This window comes from Pteropus vampyrus, unplaced genomic scaffold (assembly GCF_000151845.1).
Source record: "Pteropus vampyrus isolate Shadow unplaced genomic scaffold, Pvam_2.0 Scaffold105, whole genome shotgun sequence".
In the NCBI taxonomy this organism is placed as follows: Eukaryota; Metazoa; Chordata; class Mammalia; order Chiroptera; family Pteropodidae; genus Pteropus; species Pteropus vampyrus.
In genome coordinates this window covers 1132075-1137731 of record NW_011888886.1, presented here as the reverse complement: position 1 = coordinate 1137731, position 5657 = coordinate 1132075, and the positions used below count along the sequence as shown (strand labels likewise).

Here is a 5657-nt window from a genome sequence, read left to right as displayed (position 1 = left end):
AGTATTGAATGATTTGTGATAACTGGAAAAACATTTATAAATTCAATATGTATACATATATGTATAATAGAGTGATAAATGATTTTCAAACATTTATTAGAATGAAATTATTTTGGAGGAATGGAATAGAAATACTGGTTTGAGGAGAAAAAAAATGATGCAAACTTTTCTCTCGTGGAGAATAGATGGTGCTTGTATTTTCAGTACGAGTGATTATGGCTATCGAACCATGCCGATATTCCAGTGGATGCACCGAAGAGAATAGTGTGACAATTTCGCATGAAAATTTATTTTGCAGCCAGTTAAACTTATAACAAAAATTTAGATGGCAACTTAAAAAGGGGCGAGCGAATCCATGGTTTATAAAAATCCTTTAAAGAGAGAAGACAAACAGAAATGTTTGAAGGTTATAATTCTTAACTATGAGATGCCTTGTCAGACTATGTTCAGGTTATCAACTACTGTGTAAGAATCACTCCAAACCGAATGGCATAAAATGACAACGATTAGGTATTATTGTATTATTGTAGTATATATATATATATATATTTAGCAGTATGTGTGTGTATAAATCTTTTGTTTATGGTCCTGGCTGGGCTCTGCCAGGCATTCTTGCCTTGCTCGGGGTCTCGCGTGCAGATGTGGGCAGATCATGGTGGATGCCGGACCCTGAGTGAAAGCCTTCCTCACTCACAGGTCGGGTGGGTGATGTGTCACCTGGGAGGGCACCTGTTGGTGGCAGCCTCGACACATGGTCTCTCTCTGCAGCTTGGGCTTCCTCACAAGATGGCAGCTCCATACCGAGGGCGACCGTCCTGAGTCAGAGAGAACCAGCAGAAGCAGCGCCGCCGTGGAATTCACGGAGCGCCTCCTCCGTCGCATGCCCAGGTCCACGGGCGGGAGACGGACTGCAGCCCTCCCCGCGAGGTTCCGGAAGAGCGTGTGGGACCAGAAATATTTTTTCAGCTGTTTTTGAAAAGCACGATCTGCCGCAGACCACCGCGGGGATGAGGAAGACACCAGACACTTCCCCGCGGGGTGTCCGTGGAAGCAGAGCGGAGGGGAAGCAGCTCTGCCACCTGCCGGACGCGCCCCGCCTGAGTTTAGACAACTGCTTCCCTTCCCGGGCAGGAGAAGGGGACCCCTCGCTTTGCTGCCGGGGAGACGGGGAGACGGGGAGCGGGCTGGTGCGAGGCCGGCCCACGCCCCGGGCCGTGGCAGTACCTGGCAGCACCTGGCAGCACCTGGCAGCACCTGGCAGCCCGCATCCTCTTCCCCAAGCTTCGCCGAGGCTCTGCGTTCCACGCAGCTCCCCCGAGGTTAGTGAGGGGCAGGAAACCATCTTGGCTGAAAATATCTGAAATCAAGTAGATATTTTCCCTCAACACTGAAGCCTTCAGAATATTTCTGGTCTGCAATTGCCTCCATTTCTTTCCCCCCAGCATGATTTTCCCTTAGTTGGAAAATGTCATTTAAAATTTACACCCTGACTATAGTGAAAAAGATGTAAAAAATAGAAATGACTTTCTTTTCAGACATGTCACCATCTCTCTTGCATATGGCCTCCTGTATGATTTTTTTTTTTTTTAATTTTATTTCACTGATGATTTGGCGATGGAATCTCACAAAACTTGGGCTGTTGCCTGTGACACAGAAAATGTTGAAGTGTATAAAAATCTTCAATATGTACTATTTTCAGATTGCATATCAACATAAGGTTTGGGATTCAAGTCCCTCGTCTTTATCTGTCTAGGGATTACACAAAAGCTACCACCGTCCTATGCAGAAATGTGTGGAAATGGCCCAAGGGCCACTTCCGGCATGTTCAGAATTTGGTCCTTTCGTCTACTTCGACCAGTCACTCGGACTTGAAGGGTGTCACTTTCAATCGTGGGATTGAAGAACACTATCAGTTGTGTATAATGAGTTTCCGATAATTAAGATATTTCTCCCTAGAGGAGCTGCATGTATATTATAGCTGGGAGGGGAGGGGGTAGGAGGGTGGCTGGTTGGTGGAGGGGAGGAAGAAGCCCTGAACTTCATCCTTGGCTGTTATACCTCGCCATTCCATTTATCATTAGAATAGTCATTTTAAGTCCAAAAGCATTTACTGTATGGTTTAATCTATCTATCTACCTATTTATCTATCTATCTATCTATCTATCTATCTATCTATCTATCATCCATCTATCATCTATGTATCTATGTATCTATCTATGTATCTATCTATGTATCTATCTATCTATGTATCATCTATGTATCTATGTATCTATGTATGTATCTATATATCTATGTATCTATCTATGTATCTATCTATCTATCTATTATCTATCTAATCTATCTGGTCTTTAAGATATGCCAAAATTATCCCTGACATTGTAGAAGTGGGAATATTATTTACCTCACTTTAAGGTTCTGCTTATAGCCAGGCACATAATCGGCTGAGAGTCACAGTTGGGGAAAGTAAAATGATCTAACGAGTTATGATGTCCTGTGACGTGTGCTTACTTAATATGCTATTTTTTCTTGGGTTAAAATAAAACACCACACAACTGAAGTGTAGTCTAGCTAATAAGTTTGAAATACATTGGCTGTAACTTAGAAAGACACATATAAACCGTTGACATCTAGACATCTCAGCAGCTGGGGAAATGGCAGCTTAATTCCTAGATTGAGAGTTTTAGTGGCAAAGCAAGTTAGGCCTGGAGGACTTACACAACCCAGATCTCCCCGCCATTTCCACCGCCTGTTTCTGAAGAGCTTCTAAAATGGTGCCTGCGGTGGGACGTTAGCTACTTCCTGCTGGCAGGACCTGGGTTAGAGCTCCTGCTCGGATAATGGAGTCTCTTCTGCTTTGCGCCAGCAGCGAAGGAATCGGGACCTGGGGCAGGCCCTGCTCCCAGCCCGCCCCACACCCCGAAGTTCTTAATAAGAGGACCTTGCGTAGCCACCATCCAAGATGGCCCTAGCGACCCCCGCCTCCTGGTGTTCACACCCCACACCCTGTGGTCCCCGCCCACCGTCCAGGGTTGGTCTTTGTGACCTGTAGTGGCGGTGTGCCACTTCTGAGATTTGGCGGTAAAGGACTACAGCTTTTGTCTTAATCATTCTGTCTCTGCCTCACTCTGGGGGAGCCAGCTGCCATGTTATGAACAGCCCTATGGAGAAGCTCGTATGTCAAAGGATTTAAGACCTTTGGGCAACAGCTGGGCAGGGACAGAGGCCTGTGGCAACCATGTGAAGGGGTTTGGAAGCAGGTTCTTCAGTGGGGACAGGCCTGGAGACAAGAGACTCCTGAACTATCCAGCCAAGCCACTCCTGGTTCCTGACCCTCAGAAACCGTGCAAGGTACTAAATATTTGTTGTCTTAATCTACTTAGTTTTGGGGTTCTTAGTGATGCAGCAACATGGAACTAATACATAACCCAAATTCTATTTTAAATCCAAGACTCGGTGAGCTTTTGGGGTTTCATGTCAAGAGGAGAGGGGAGGGCATCAAGGAGTCCACTGTAGTAGCAGGCATTTTAGGGGCCAGTCAAGCATTTTAGTAGGGAGAATAAAGTTGTTAAGTAGGTATAAAGTATCAACTAGGTAGCTGAAAAAGTCCTTGTTTTAGGATGATTCTCAGATGTCACTTGTCAGGTGCAAAACCGAGGCTCGACAAACTTGGCCAGAAAACTCTTTCCTAGTCGAGACATTTTTAAATTGAATTGACTCAACCAGTTTGGATTAAATTTAAATTTGAGATTTCTCGCTCCTTTAAATATTTTACTTTAGGGGATTAAAGTTTCAGTTGACATTTTTTATGCGTATTTTTTCCCTGGTAGGCTTTGGCGAAATCTGGTAAAATTAGAACGTTACGAATGGCCTTTCTCGTTTCTTAGCTTGCAGTGTTTCTGTAGAATTTTATTTTTTGAGACATGAGAACTTTGAAGGAATGTGTGAGTTTTTAAGAACTTTCTCCCAGAACCGATGCAACTTATTTAGCAGACTTTATTTGTAAAATAAAATTTACAGCACTGTCTCCAGGTAGAAAATTGTTTAAAAGTCAGACCATGTTGTAAAGGGTGGCGTAGGCTTACATGCGAAAACGCAGACTGTTCTCCTCTGCTCAGGACGGTAGGAGAGGCGGAGGGAGGGACAGGACATGTCCAGGCCTCGTGAAGGTTCTCTTCGCTGGCAGATGGTGAAGCCCTCCATCGGTGTCCGCGCGCACACGGAGCGGCACGCCTTCGCCGCGGGCACACAGGCCACTGAGCCAGGTAGGGGAGTTCAGTTGCTCTACGGGTCAAGGTGAATCTCGCGGGGTGCCAGGCCGTGCACCCCAGCAAACACAGCACTGTTTCTTTCTGACTTCCTTACCCCGAACGTTTCCAAGCGCAGAGCACGGCCGTGTGCCATCGCTCGGCTGTGCCTGTATCATCTGTCCTTACCCCCTTTTCCTGGAATATTTTAAGGCAAATACCAGGCATCACATCGCTTCACCTGTAAATATTTCAGTATGCGTCTTAGAAAAGCAGGGTTGTCTTCGGCCACGCCACCCTGAGCACACCCGATCCCGTCTGATCTCGGAAGCTAAGCAGGATCGGGCCTGGTCAGTACTTGGATGGGAGACCACGTAGGAAGACCAGATGGTGCAGACGTAAAAAATAATAAAAATAAAAAAAGCCAGGTCTTTTTCTTACGTAACGTAATACCCATTTCACAGCTAACAAAACGGATTCTTTAACATTGTCTAATGCCCAGTCCTCATTCAGATTTCTCCGACTGTTTAAAACCATCGCCCTTTTAGAGTTTAGGAGTCCAGACGAGGCGCACTCATCATACTGGGCGGTTCTGCTTCTTATGTCTCTTCAAGTGGTCTCGATCAAGGGCGGCTCTTCCCTCGCCCTCTCCGCCCTGCCCTCCTTCAATGCCGCTGACGCGCGGACGAAGCCGGGCCCGCTGTCCCCCAGGACGTCCCCACTCGGGACTTGTCTGCCGCCTGCCGCGGGCCGTCATTTCGCTTGCTTTCTCCTGTTTCCCGCGGACAAGAAGTCAGATGGAAAAGTGTCATGTTACTTCAAATTGAGTTATTTAAAAAACATTTTTTTCCCTAATAACGCATCACAAGTGATGCCGTGTACTTCTGCCTGTAACACACCGGAAGGCATCTAACGACCAGTTGTCTGGTTGGTCACTAGAAGTTTATGAATGAAATTGATCCTATTTTTGTATGTTTAAAGGCCATTGTATTACTTTATCTGTGAATTCTTTGCCTTGTGTTATTAGACTTTTTCTTCTCAATTATTAGGACTTGTATAGGTGCGGCACGTTAACGTGACTAAAGGCTTGTCTGATGTTCAAGGTTAAGTTGCTCGCTTACTGCGATCCGCTCCCGCCCCTCCTCCCCCCGTTCCCACGGCCGCCAGGAAAGTCCGCCTTGGGCGTCGGACAGTCTCCTTCCATCCTGTGTCTTCGCCTCGGCTTCACGTCTGTGGTATCTTTAGCTCTCTGTGCCGTATTCTGAGTTATTTCTTCAGATCCATCAGCCAGTTCATTAATTCCCTCTCTAGTAGCTGAAACACTTTTTTGTTGATGTTGTAAAATACACATAACAGAAAATTTATCCTCGTCACTATTTTTAAGTGCACAGTTCGGTGGTACGAAGTACATCG

At 45.9% G+C, this 5657-nt stretch overlaps 1 pseudogene; it reads left to right on the top strand.

The window, feature by feature from the left end:
* The first annotated feature begins 4524 nt into the window (after nt 1–4524).
* On the top strand, nt 4525–4643 carry LOC111743005 (annotated as a pseudogene).
* The last annotated feature ends 1014 nt before the right edge of the window (nt 4644–5657 follow it).